The sequence below is a fragment of the Hippopotamus amphibius genome, chromosome 11 (assembly GCF_030028045.1).
Source record: "Hippopotamus amphibius kiboko isolate mHipAmp2 chromosome 11, mHipAmp2.hap2, whole genome shotgun sequence".
NCBI lineage: Eukaryota > Metazoa > Chordata > Mammalia > Artiodactyla > Hippopotamidae > Hippopotamus > Hippopotamus amphibius.
In genome coordinates, this window is record NC_080196.1 from 3,458,223 (window position 1) to 3,472,870 (window position 14,648).

The window sequence follows — 14,648 nt, forward strand, 5'->3', positions numbered from 1 at the left end:
GTTTAGTTTGTTTGGTAGCCTAGGCATCTGTAAGTCAAGGAATAGCCTAGGTTAGGGAAGTGATAGCTTCCCAGCTGATTCTAAGCTAAGTCCTCACAAAAAATACTTTTATTATTTTATTTGAAATAATTTGCCAGTTTGTTGTGTATCATTGTCTTAAAAGACTAATTAAAAAAAATCACATTCCAAAGCTAAATCTCCATTTCTGTACCTCTTTATTGCAGCAATGACTATTTTCAATAAAAGCTCTGTTTGACGTTGAAAGTGGGATTGGGCCAGGATCAGAGGCTGGACCTTACTCGTACGTCCTCTAATACACATTGTATTCTGGGCGGTATATTCTCTTAGGTAATGACTGTGAGCTAGGGGGTACCCACCTACTACCATGTATGCCTCAAAATGCAGACATTTTTTTAATACTCACCTATCCATAGTTACGAAAGTCCTATAGTTCTTTATGTAAAATCAAATATTAAAATTAGGATTGCTAAAGAGCACTTAATACTTTTTGAAGAGAAATTTCACCAACCATAACAAGCAGTATGACAGCAATTTATTGTCTTTTGGCTTAAATATTAAAATGATGTGTAAGGAAAATCTTGTATAAATGAGCAACTTGTGATGTTACGGTTTAGAAGTTATTCTGCTCCAAACGTGGACCTAAGCTTTTATTATACATAATCATCATTTGTTTTTATCGATCCTTCACACTAATAGGATCAAAAGCTGGAAGAGACTTTGGACATCAGCTCCTTCATTTTTATAGATGAACAAACTGAAGGCACTTTCCTCATTCCTTCCTTCCACACTCACAGAATGCTTCCTAAGTGCCATACGTTACACAGTGTGGTGGAGTTACAATAAAGAGTGAACTCCATGAGCAAAGTAACAATTTATTTTTGACGGGTGCTGTGATGAGGGTAATATCACCAAGTGCCAGGGGAGTACAGAAGAGGGACGTTCAGCTAGGACTTTGATCTTAAGGGAAAGCTTTCCTGCATGGAAGGTGTTTCCTCAGCGAGTGGTAAGAAAGAGCCAGATGGAGAACTTGGCGAGTTAGAGGTTGTACTGTACATTCAAAGCGTGGAGGCACGGGGGAGCAGGACCCACTCAGGGAGCTCTCCGTGGTGGGGAGGGCCTGGGGGAGGGATCATCGGTGGTACCCAGACGGGGGTAGCCCTGTACTGCCTTGTTTTCATGGTTTCTCTGTTCTGGGGATAAGTCGTTTTTTCTTTGATGCATTGGCTGGTTCATGTAAGTCAAGCAGACCTTAATATCTGAGCTGTTGAAATACAGATTAAGTTTTCAGGTGTTGGTAGACTTTTATTTTAAACCCTCTTTTCGGAATTCTCTATTTTAGGAGTGCTGAAATCCTCTTTACTTCTGCATTCAACAAGTGGTTGACCGGCCTGGTAGTTCAAGTCCCAGTTCTTGTGACATGAGAGCTATGTATCAAATACTGATCCTGTTTTCCAAGAGGTAGTAGTTCATTATGCTGAGATATGTTCCCTCTGTATAAACACTTTGGTAAGAGGTTTTTTTTTTAATTATGACTGGATGTTGAATTTTATCGAATGCTATTTCTGCATCTATGGAGATGTTCATGTGGTTTTGTCTTGTTTTTTGTTGATGTGGTGTAACACACTGATTGATTTGGGTATGTTGAACCATCCTTGTGACCCTGGGATGAATCTAACTTGGTTGTGGTGTATGATCTTTTTTATGTGTTGTTGGATTTGGTTTGCTAATATTTTGTTGAGAATTTTTGCATCAATATTCATCAAAGATATTGGCCTGTAATTTTCTTTTTTGGTAGTGTCTTGTCTGGTTTTGGTTTTGGGGTGATGGTGGCTTCACAGAATGACTTTGGGAGTGTCCCCTCCTCTTCAATCTTTTCGAAGTTTGAGAAGGATTGGTATAAGTTCTTCGTATGTTTGGTAGAATTCCCCAGTGAAGCCATCTGGTCCTGAACTTTTCTTTGCAAGGATTTTTTTTTTTTTTTTAATTACAGATTCTATTTCACTTCTAGTGACTGGTCTGTTCAAATTGTCTTTTTCTTCTTGATTCAGTTTTAGTGGGCTGTGTTTTTATAGAAACTTGTCCATTTCTTCTAGGTGATAAGATCTCAGTGGACACCTGGTAGGACAGCCATTACCCCCATTGAGGAAAGGGAAGCTGAGAGGCTAGGTTATTTAGCCAGGGTAGTACGGCTAGGAATTGGAGGCGGTGGGCATGGGTGGGGATGTGCTGTGTCCAGCAGTGGTACTGGCTGAGATACTGTACTGCTTCACATAAGGTCTTCAGAGCTGGCTTCAGGAATTTGAAATTTATTAAGTTTCCTTGCATAACATGGGTAAATTTTAGTCGCATTTGAATTTTAATTTAGTTAGATCCTCACTTATTTCCAAAGTTAACTTCTTTATGTGGGAAATACTATAAATATTCAGAGACTCTCAAATGTTGATTTTTATACTAGCTTTCTAGTCTTTTAAGATAAATTTACATTTTTTTCTGTTAACATCTCTTGGAAAAGACTTAGAGCCTTTTCTCAGTTGTCTATTCATGTGTGTGTAAGAGGTTCACATTTTTGTAGCTCTTTTCAGATGTACTTAAAGTAACCAGATATTCGAGGTTCGTGCATTACAGACTAAGTATTGCCTTACTTGTAGGCAGCAACAATAAAATTGACAATTGATTTTGTGTAAAGTGTGTCAAATGTCACTTATAGGAATTTTTTTTAAACAAATTAATTCTTTGCCTTTTGTCTGCCTGTCTGTAAGTCTCTCTCACAAGCCGCCTTCCCCTCCGACCTGTGTCTAGGAGAGAGACTAAGACTAAGGAGGTCAGATCTGTCTTCAACTGAACTTGTGTCCCCTTAGTTGTTCCCAGGTCACAATAGCTGGCAGATGGATAACTTTGGTTTCCTTAGCCCACTGGTTCTCTACCCTAGTCTCACAGCACACACCCAAGAACCTTTCACAAATTCTAGTTCCACTCATATCAAGGTAGTCATAAGCTCTGGGCTGGGGGCCCAGCAGTAAGGTCTTTAAAAAACGTCAGGGGCTTCAGGGCGGCACCAGGTTGGAGGACCACTGCCATTGGCCTGAGTCAGACGGCTGATGGAATAGTGAAGATCCAGCCACGTTTCTGCGCCTGTGCAGGTGACCCATTGCTGGCTCTTGCTGGCTCTTCCCAGCTCTGCCCAGGGAAGCCCTGAATTTAGCAGGACGGTGTGAATACCTCGAGGAAGAACACCTCGCATCCTCACATCCCAGTGCTCCAGGAACAGCTCAGATGACGGTGGGCCAGGTGTGTTCAAAGTTCTCCTTGTTGCCCCTTTCACAGGAGGGAGAATCTAGTCTTAAGGGAAAATAAATCCTGTATTTGAACGTTTCCGCCTTTAAGCAGTTTTTAGCATTGATCTTGTCCTTGATCTTGAAATACGAGACAGCTGACACTCCACCAAGACTTTCCCTCCCCAGCCAACGTGTCTTCTTATGACAGATGTGCCTTATTCTTTCAAACCCTAACAGCAGATCTATAGAGCAAAACCTGATTTTGCAAATACAAAGGCCTGAATGTATATCTTACCAGAACTGGCCTTAGCAAAATCTTCTGTAAAAGATGTGACGATAATTTCAGGAGTCTTGAAAGGGAGCCAGTATTTCTTCTTACTTTTTTGCAAAACAGTATTGTTATCGAGTAACATTTTGAATGATGATTTTGAATGAAAAATAGCATTTTGTAATTCATTAAGGGTGATATTTTCTTATGAAGAAGTACTTGTAATAAAAGTGATTTTGTTGAGGAAATGGAGATAATTTTTAAAATGATTATCTAAAGGTGCTTATAGCTTCCTCAGGGTTATGTGCTAGTTGAAGTTCGGATGACACAAAGCACACAACGCTTTTGGAGCATAAAGCAAAAAAAAAAAAACAAAGCAGAAAAGAAACATATGGGGAGGATGTTTGATATTTCATAAAATTCAAGGCCGAGTTGAACAACCCTAACAGTTTGAGAACCTGTGGCCTTAGCATCGGTGAGAATTTGCGAGCTGTCAGTCCAGAGCGGTGGCTCTTGATCCAGGGTGCACGCCAGACTCACTGCTCTTGTCAGGGCTCCTCCCACAGCTGTCAAATAAAACCCCCTGAGTAGCATCCCAGTCATTCTAATGTTCAGCCACGATTGAGAGCAACTGGCTCCAGTGCTGCCACCTAGATGAGTGACTGATGAAGGCACAGTAATGCCCATAAGGCATTTTGGAATCTTGCAAAGCTGGCCTTCTGAAATCTTTGAGGGCAAAGTCTTGTTCTTAACTCTTGTCTGTTCCCCAGCACCTCTGCAAAGTGCATGGTGAATATTTGCAAATCAGCCTCATTTGTTATAAGGTATTCCAGAACTGAAGCTGCTCCCTAGATCAGACTGATTTTATTCCCCTAGATGAGCAGGCCTATGTGCACAAATATTAAGAAAAACGCACGTGAGAAACCAAACATGCTGTTCCCGGGAGGTTTGAAGCAGGGCTGGCAGGCCCAGTGGATTGGGAGTGACAGGCTGGTGGAGGGGAGAGGATCCCTCATGAGGAGGAGGCGATATCCCTTTATCCAGGCTCCCCGTGGGATGGGGAGCGCCTGGAAGGCTCTCTCTGCGCATCTGTTCCTGCCTCTATACATCAGGTAACACAGGGATGAATGCATGTTATTGTTATGCCTTCAAGTAAAATTCCCTGTGCTTCTCAGGTGCAGATTCACTGTACTCCTGAATATACTCTCTCAGAATACCGTGGGGGAAGGAGAAGTCAGGAGACTGTACTTAGATTTTTGAGGAAAAGAAAGTGGGTACCAATTTCAAGTGGGTGGCTGTAGGTGCTTTTTATTTTTAGTTACAACAGACATTTTTTTATTTACCACAAAGGTGCCAGCTCAGAAGCAAGGAAGATGCAGTAAACCTTGCTAAAGTTAAGGACCACCAATTCCGAGATGCTTTAAACATTTGTTCTTAAAGTCAGATGATTTCCCAAATAGCCTGTCTAGGGTCCAAAGGGTGTTGGGTGTACCGAAGCTAAAATTCGTTTTTCTGTAAAGGCGTATTATCAGAAATCCCATGTTTGGAAGTGAATGTGTTTAAGATTTGAAAGATATTTATGGACTTTTAAAAATTAAATCTTTATATATCGTAATTTATTCGTAATATGGAAGAACATTGGTGTTTTTCCCCTGCTCAGCATTATTTAAACATTTTTTTTCTCCCAGTAAAATCCCAACGTTGTCAGCTTTCACCCCTCACTGAGGACCATCCTTGTGCCCTGCCCACTGTGGATGCCCTCGCATCACGGACAAGGGCAGCTGGACAGAGTGGGCGGTTGTGAGTTGGTATCTTGTATGTCGCTCCGTTTGGACTAGAAGCCTACTCATTAAAAATGTTTTCTCTAGAGTTATACTTTATCTGTAATTCATCTAAATTATAACTTCAAATAAGCAACCATCCATTATTGACCTTTCTGAACTATTATAATATGACCCCGAAATGGGTGAAGTAATGAACATAGCCCTGGAAGGTCAGAGGTCAGCCAGGCTGTGCCCCAGGTGTGTGACCTGTGACCAGATTACCTTTCCCTACCTAACTCCTCTCTTCAGTCCAAATCAGAACTGAAATAAGCTGTACCCCCTTACCTCTAGGGACACTGCCAAGGTTAAGAATGTATTCTCATTACTTTATGCCCTAAGCTGAATAGATGTGGGCCCCCCAGCCACGCCATCCCCCCATCCCCCACCAGCTCTAGTAAGTATGTTGCGATCCTCACCCCCAATGTGATGTATCAGGAGCTGGGGCCTTTGGGAGGTGAAGGATGGGATTAGTGTCCTTAGGAAAGGGACCCCAGCCCCTCCCCCCACCATGTGAGGACACAGCCTGTGATCCAGGAAGTGGGCTCTTACCCGGCACCAAACCTGTGGACACCTTGATCTTGGGCTTTCCAGCCTCCAGAATTGCGAGCTAAGTAGTTGTTACGTATAAGCTGCCAGGTCTGTGGTATTTTTGTTAGAGCCACTCGAGCTGAGACACTCTGCTTTGGTTTTCTGGAAAAATAAGGGTGTGCAGGGAGGCTGTGGTATAGTTGTGAGTGAACTAGGTCTGACAGGTACTTAGGTTTTAGTGGGGTTTTTTGTTTGTTGTTTGTTTCCTTTTTTGTGTTACATTCACATGGTATTCTAACATCAGAAGCTTATGCATTCTGCAAAATATAGGAAAATGAAGTGTTTTTACAAGGTTTTACCCAAAATGTTAATGGCATACTTTGTTTGAAAGAAGCCTAATTTTACTTACTGAAATGTTGGGGCAGAAATGTCTGTACCAGTGGGTGCTATGGCCCTGTCTTCCATAACCATTCAACCTCACTGGGGTTTTCTGTTTAGTTAGCACAGGCCTTTCCTTCATTAAGACTGAAAAATCAAAACCTGACGTGATAAGCATAATTTCCACATTTGACTCTTAATTAATTTGGTGTGAGAATGCAGCTTTTATTTTTATTTTTTCAATCCCAGCACTTCAGCTCTTTCTAGCAGAAGTTCTGTTTCCCTGTCCCTGAAGTAAATGGGCTGGGGAGGGGCGGATTCCTTGATGTCTTGGCTCCCGCTGGACCAGAGGAGGAGGGATGCTGTCTCCAGCTGCCTCCAGTGCACCAGAGGGCTGTGTGCAGAGGCTCCGGGCATGCGTCCTGCAGACCTCCTGCAGCCTCTGGAAGGGAGCCCGGGCTGTGAGGGGCTCGGCCACTGTAGTTGAGAAGATGATGGGAAGAGGAGAAACTGGGAGGATGGCCAGGTGTGTGAATGGGGCAAGTGAGTTGCAGGGCAGAGGTGTTCAAAGGCCTGAGTGGGTGTGTTCAGTGCCCCTTGTGCGCTGTCTGCAGGGCAGTGACCGGCCGGTGGTGCCCGCTGCGTGGCATTTCTGGGGAAGGTCATCCACCTGGTAAGCCAGCAGCCCGGCAGCTGGGTCTTGCTGCTTGAAGTCAGAGTGAATGGTTGGCCCCGGCAGGAATACTGACAACTACCCTCAGATGGAAACTGCTCAACCTGTGATGAAAACGTCTCCTTTGCTCATGTTGACACCCTGTGGAAGGGCGCAGCCAGCTACAATCACAGTCACTCGGAAACCTCACTTTAGCCCCTTTTTCCTCTCTAGGAAGTAACAAAATTAATTGGTCTTCCTGTGCCTGCCCACTCAGAAGTCAGTCCTTCAAGAAATGAAATGACAGAAAGGCAGGTGATTTAGAGGGAGAAGAGAACGGCTGAGAATAATATATGGACTGTTGCCTAACTTCCCCAGGGGAACAGATTTGGGTGTCAGTTAAATGCTTTGCGTGGTGTTTCAAGTTTAATGAGACAGCTGCAAAATGCACGAAAATCAGTTTCTGGAACATGCTAAGCCCTTCCCACCTGAGCACATGGGTACTTCCGTCTCTGGAAACTTTCTGTCTTTTTGAAAGGCTTATCTTTCTAATCTTGGCTTAAAGGTTACTTCCTCAGACAGCCCTATGCGGGCTGCTCATCTTTGTCTAAAAATCGGGTCTCCATTTGTATATTTGAGGTTTCTTGTTATCTTCTACTGAAATTTATTTATTTATTGAAACTATGAATCAAGCTGTTCATTTGAGTCAATCTTTCAAGAACAAGAGCAATACAGTATTTTTCTATGAACTGTTTCTGATACAGGTACTAATCAGCCAATCAGAAGACTGTTAGGAAAACTTCCTGCTTAAGTTGAAATTCTTAGTTGCACTCACTGCCATGTCCGACAGCTAGCCCTGTGTCGGTCACACAGTAGAGCTCAGCAAATGTTTATTGAATGAACGAACAAACAAATGCTGTGCTCCTTCAGGAAAAGGCACTGAGTGCCTCGAGCAGCTCCGTCCAGTCGGCTCTCAAGGGTGACGGGAGCACGTCGATCTGCTTTGTCCGGTGTGGCAGCCACCACCCACGTGTAGCTCGTGAGCTTTGGAAGTGTGGCTACTGCAACTGAGGAACTGAATTTTTAACTTTAGTTTAAATTTAAGTAGCCACATGTGATTAGCTGCTACTGTATTAGGCACCATAGATCTAGAGGATGTGATTTTATTTCCTTCCGGCATTGAAAAATATTACCGTTGAATACTAACCCATTAAACATAGGTAATTTCTGCAGCTGAAAAGGCCTTCTAAAAGCAGTGCCATGTGTACAGCTCATTTTACAGTGCATAATAGATATGTTTTATGGTCTACTTGAGAAAGAGAAGAGGAAGATCTGTCCTCAGTGACCTTCTGTGATTTAGAGTTATCATTGCATTTTCCTTCGGTTCTTTATTTTTTTATTTTTGTTATTTTAATTGCATTGCATTGATATCAATAGGTGAGAGCCTCCTGGGCTTTGGTTTGCAGGAGGACTCATCCAGGAACAAGGGCTGAGTTCTTTGGGTTCCAGCCTTCTGCCTTCTGTGGCTAACCACAGTCAGCTGGTACTTATGTAACAGTTGCCTTCTGACTTCGCGGCATGGACCTGATCTTGAAGGCCAAAAGCTTTTCAGGTGAAGAGTAGGATTAAGAAGAAGAAGAAGAATTAGCAGATTAGACTTTAGTAATATATTAGTACTTTCCACGTGAAGGTAGGATTAAAAAAAGAATTATCAAGATAAACTTTAATAATTGCTGTATTAGAGCCATCAAATTTAAACTGCTAATGTTTTGTCTATATTGTCTTAGGTCTTGCAATGAGAAATAAAAAGAACCGGTAGTTGCATCTTTCACTGTGTTAAAAATAAAATGTTCAAAATTCATGTTTCGTGGTGGATTTTAAAAAGTTGTGTTAAAAAATATATATATAAAATAAAATTGACCATTTTAACCATTTTAAAGTGTGCAGTTTGCTGGCATGAGTGCGTTCACATTGTTATGTAACCATCACCCCCATCCATTCTCTGGAACTTTTTCGTCTTCCCAGACTGTCCCCGTTGAACCCTGACTCCCCACTCTCCCCTTCCTCAGGCCCCTGGGAACCCCTGTTCTACTTGCTGTCTCTATGAGTTTGATGATGAATTTTAAAATTCTTTTCCATACTTGTGGTCCAAACTAATATGGAATGCTGATTATCTGTGTGTCTACCAGAATCACCTCTTTTAAAATGACCTTGACCTAACTAATGCATAATTGCCTTACACTGGAAAATGGTAGACACTTCTTGTTAAGGACCCGAAATCATCCAATTTAGTCCCTGCTCCCAGCCATCACTAACCTTACGTGCTCACCCTGAGAAAGATCATTTCTGTCATTTAAAAAAACAGTAACTCTAGAAAATGCCTTTGAAGTGACAGGTTAGGTAAGGTGGATTTTCTTGCACATGTGTTTCATGTGCTTGGGATTCCAAGCTTCTTACCAGTCTCCATGGAGAGAGGCAAAGAGAGTCAAAAACAGTCACTTCGTATTTTTAATACCTCTTACCTTAGTGTAATATCAGTGTGCCCACTGGGCACAACTGAACTAACGGGTTCAGGATGGCTTTTAGTCCTTTAATGAGCAGTAGGAACCCGGGGAATTTGAAGGGAAGCCTTGTCCTTAGCAGACGACTTGCTCGTTATTTATTGCTGTGGGTGCATCCCTGTTCTCAGAAGCCCGGGGAGCAAAGCAGAGGGGCCACTGCCAGGGGGAGGCTCCCTGCTGGCCGGGGTGCTCGGAAGGAAGCAGATGGGTGTGTCAGGGCCACCTCGAGAGACGCAGTTCTGCAGTCACGTCCTGCATGGACATCAGGGGCAGTGTTCTGAGATCGGGCCTTCACGGTGGATGCTGAAGGCCTCGGGCCTTTTCAGCTGCTGCACGTGCAGCATTCCTGAGGGAGGAGACTGCTGTCGCTGGGGCTCGGGTGGGAGGAAACAGCTGTAGCTCTAGTCCCTGGGAGCAGTTCCATCAGCCTGAGTGTGGGGTGTGGTCCCTGGGAGAGGGGGCTGGGGCCTGTGGGGGTGCTTGGATAGGCCAAGCGGAAGGAATCCGGGCCTTCAGAAGCTTAATAAACGTGTGCTTTAGAAGATAAACCCGGCACGGTACATAAGGCGAATCAGAGGAGGTGATTATTTTAAGTGGAAAGTGTTAAAGGCTGTTTAATTATCCTGGAGGAAGGTACTGAGAGTCGATGAAGTATGTCACTTGTGGTGAGAGTGGAGAGGAGGGGCGAAGTGGCAGCGATGTTGTAAAGACAGAATTCACAGGCTCTACCAACTGACTGGATGGAGGCAACGAAGGAGGGGGAGGCCAAGAATGATCTCAGGTCACTCGGTTGTAATGCACTTCGTATAAAATCACAAGGTGCAGACGCATGTAAAGCGCAGTAGCCTCTCTCCTGCCCTGTCCCTCAGCTCCCACCACGTCTGCCCTTCCTTATGTACGTGTGTCTGTGCGTAAGCTACGTGTATATCTCTGGTGAGAAATGGTAGCTACCATGCGCGGCCAGTCAACACCTATTTTTTTATCATTTAATAATGTGTCTTGGAGATATCCTATGTCAATACGTGTAGAGCTGCCTTATTCTTCATTTGCTTAGCCAGTCCCCAGTTAATGGAAATGTACTTCCTGTCTTGGCTCTTACAAGTTGTTGAGTGACTGTCCTCGTTCATGCGTCATTCTGCACACATACAGGAAGTACACCTGTACATTCAGTTTACTACAAGTGGGGTTGCTGAGGTAAACATATGCATTTTAAATGTTGATAGATGTTGTCAAACTGTCTTCCATACTTTTATCAGCACTGCCTGTTTCTTAGACCCTCATAATACTGTGATATCAAAGAACATGAGCTTTCCCAATCTGTAATGTTTTTTTACCTAATTGTCGTTTTAATTTGCATTTCTTTGAGTCTGAACATCTTTTCATACCTTCCAGAGGCATTTCTAATTCCTTTTGGGGGAACCTTCTGTCACTCGCTGATTCCCATTTCTCGATTCGGGAGTTGGCCTTTCATGGAATGCCTGTAGTGGTTTCTCAAATCATGGTTCTGGAGTCTTGGTGAATATATTGGGAACATATTGAGGCAAGAGTCATCTCTCCCTGTTCTGTGAAGAGTGTGTCTTAATGAGGAGCGCGTGTCATACTTTGTCGAGTGCCTTTAGAGCATGGGGGCTGATCGTGTGATGTTTCTCGTTTGATTGTGGGGTCTGTTGGAGGACCTGGTCTCCTGCCCTGATCTGTGCTTGTTCTGTGCATGGGGGCCACCCGCCACCCCCATGGCCTGGATGTGGTGTTCCCTTAGTGGTTTCTGTTGTGTACGTTTTATTTGGGATTCTTGCAGACAGTTAGAAGTATGTATCTTATCATCACTGAAGCAGCCTCTCAAAAATGAACTTTCTAGTGATTAAGTTACCTGTCCCCACATTTACGGTGTTTAATTCTCTTCAGTTTAGCTGTGGCGTCTCACACCCCTACCAGTGTTTTCAGTCACCTCCTTGAAATGCTGTCCTTTCTCAGCTTCGGTGATGCTCGGAGCTGAGCTCTCTGCTCCCGGATGGAGTCTTTCTGCAGACGGCCTCTGTCTCTCTCCCCAGGCCTCCCTCCTTGACCTGTTTCTTCCCCTTGTGACTTCATCACCAAGGTGGACATCACTGAACGTGCCCATCGGCACATCCCGCCAGCCCCTCAAACAGTGAGTGTCTGAAATAACCACGTTCTCCTCCCCACCCGGAGTCAGCTTCTCCACTTGACGTGCCTGCTTCTGCCTCTTGTTACATGTGAGGTGTTCGTAGTGATCCTGGCTGAGCACCTGCTGTGTGCCAGGCCCTGAGAAGCCAGGGAGCCGGGAGGGAGGGTGGAGACCAGGAGGGCAGGTAGCAGGCGAGAACGGTGGATGCCAGTGCGGCCGAGGTTGAGGGTGTGCTGCAGCGGGGGGTGGGGGTGGGGGAGTTGGGAGGATTATTACCTGGTCATTATATCTCTGCAGAAAGAAGAGTTATGTAAAAGCAAAAGTGAGCCATGTGATTTTTGTAGTGAAGGGACCAGATTCATGGCATAGAGACTTGGATGATTTATAAGTCATTAAACCCCAGTGGAGGAAAAGTTATTACTTAATAATATCTTAGACATTCACTTTTATTTAAAGAATCTTGGTAGAAGATGAATTAGAAACTTCAGGTGCTGTTTTCTCTTCTACCAGAGGGTTTGGTCAAATTATATTCCTGCCAGTGACGTTTTGGAGCTTGAGGACAACAGAACTGTTACAACATGAATTTTTAGAGCCAGTTTTGACCACAGCGAAGTGACTGTGAAGGCTGAAGGTCAAGAGTATGATTGATTGGGTGATTAGAATTCCTTTTAAAACAAATTAGAGGTGGCAGGTTTGCCCCTGGCGAGAAGTACTGCAAGGAAATGAATCTCATCGGCATGTAAAACTTCTTAGATCATCAAAAAGGGGGTTAATGTTTAAAATATAAATAGACAGATCCCTGTTTGTGCTATTTTACAATGTAATGTCTAGCCTGCTTTTGCTGTGAAATAATATACAGGCACTAGATTGGGGATGTTTTTTAATTTAGTGGCTGGTACCCTAAACGTTAAATATATTTATCAGTACAGTTTATCCACTTCCTGTGTTTGTCTTTATATTTGGGTTCTTCTAGGTGATTGGATTTGCAATCAGGCGTTTCTGTTTGGGATCCCTGGCTTTGAAGCAGGCAGAGGGGACAGCAGGGGAGCACGGCCAGTGTTTGGGAAGGGAAGCGGTGGGGAGGGACGAACAATGGAGGAGGATGTGTGTGTTGGGGGGGTGCGTGTGGTATTTTTGTTGTCTTGGAGAGAAACGTGAGGTGGTGGCCCTCAGAGAACTGAAACGTCCCAGGAACTTCATACCTGCCAGACACCAAGCTCTGCACTTCCGTGTATGTTGCATCCTCACAGTAATCTTGGCACAGTAGATATTGAAATTATTCGTAGTTTCAAAGAAAAAAAGGAAAGCACGTGAGACGATATCGAAAAAAGAACTTCTTAAAGTAGTGACAACGGTGGTGATGATGGTGATTGTGTAAAATGAAATTGCTTCAGTGTAGCTGCCCTGGGTTTTCCTTCTAGTTTTTTGGGGGAGAATGTTGAGTCTTGGGTAGCGTCAGAGAGGCTGGCTCTTAAGCTGGGTGCAGGGGGCTAGCTGAGTCTCTACTTTTGTATATGCTTGGAAATTTTCATGAAGAAAGGACTTCTAAGGGACGAAGCAAAGAAGGAAAATAGTCTTGATTATGATAAAAGGTGAAAGTATTTATGAACAGCAGGGGACCTTTTTTCCTCTTTATTTCCCACTCTCAGACCTATATGATAGCGTTAGCCTATGAACCTATCTTTGAGGCAGAATTACTAACACCATTTAGGAGATAGACAGTGAAATCATTTTTTTTTTCAGCTGTGGTCTTCTCAGCTTTATGTGTGAAGACTGCAGAAATTAGGTGGTTTCTTCGTCTGCATCGGATTGCAGTGGAAGCTTTGTCCCAAGAAAAGAGCATTTACACTGGAAGGAAGCCCAGGGTTGGAGCTGGCTCATTGTGGAGGGTATACAGCTCCAGGCGGGATCAGAAGCTAGTCAGTGAGCGCCCGTTCCTGCAGGACGTGGTGGCGGGGCCTGGAGGGAGCTCCCAAGGCAGGGAGAGGAGAGAGGAGCTGGTGTTTACGGAGGGCTTCCCTGTGCCGCGCGCTGGACGCTTCACCTGTATCCAGTCCTCACAGCAACACTGGGGGGCAGGGGCTAGTCTTTCTTACTTACTTTGTATTGTAGTAAAATATACAAGACGTAAAAATTACTCCCTTAACCATTTTTAAGTGTACAGTTCATGGGCATTAAGTACATTCACGTTGTTGGGGAAACCGTCACCCCCTTCCATCTCGAACTTCTTCATTTTCCCAAACTGAAACTCTGTACGCATTGCACACTAACTCCCCAGGCGCCTTCCCCGCAGCCCTGGTAACCACTGCTCTTTCTGTTTCTGTGAGTGTGACTGCTCTAAGTACCTCGTATATGTGAAATCATACAGTATTTTGTCTTTTCATAACTGGCTTATTTCACTTGGCACAGTTATCGTCCAGTTTCATCCATGTTGAAGCACGCGTCAGAATTTCCTTCCTTTCGAAGGCCGACTAGTGTTGTGTGTAGGTACCACATTTTATGCATTGTGCTGTTGATGGGCACTTCGGCCGCTTCCACCTTTGGCTGTTGTGAATATGTTGCTGTGAACAGGGGTGTGCAAATATCTGTTCCATTGTCTACTCCCAGCTCTTTGGGGCAGAGTCCCAGAAGCGGAAATGCTGGATCTTATGATAATTCTATGTTTAATATTTTTAGGGACCTCCAGACTGTTTTCTACGGCAGCTGCACCGTTTTGCCTTCCCATCAGCTGTGCACCAGGTTCCGGTTTCCCCAGATTGGCGGTAGGTCCTGTCCTTGTTTCAGTGTCACAGAGGAGGGCGAGAGGGGCGGGGAGGTTAAATGCTCACACAGCACACGTGCAGACCTGAATTGGAGCCCAGCAGTCTGACTCCAGAGCCTCTGGTGTGAAGGTAAGAGGAGGCGCAGAGGCTCGGAGATGTGGTTCAGGGCACTGTGCTGGGTTCAAACCCAGGCCACCTGCCTTCACAGCTCATGTTGTTAAGCATCTTAGACTT

General features: G+C 44.3%; 1 protein-coding gene across 5 annotated transcripts in view; it reads left to right on the top strand.

Annotated features, from left to right (window-relative positions):
- Nucleotides 1-14,648, top strand: part of FARS2 (phenylalanyl-tRNA synthetase 2, mitochondrial) — a 361,327-nt gene that overhangs the window by 1,792 nt on the left and 344,887 nt on the right. For 3 of the 5 annotated variants that reach the window (XM_057699086.1, XM_057699090.1, XM_057699091.1), the window contains exon 2: nucleotides 14,329-14,414. The gene's annotated coding sequence lies outside the window, so the exon portion shown is untranslated. Of the gene's footprint in view, nucleotides 1-224; nucleotides 302-11,557; nucleotides 11,656-14,328; nucleotides 14,415-14,648 lie in introns of all 5 variants that reach the window. The other 2 variants (XM_057699088.1, XM_057699087.1) reach the window with 2 other exon arrangements.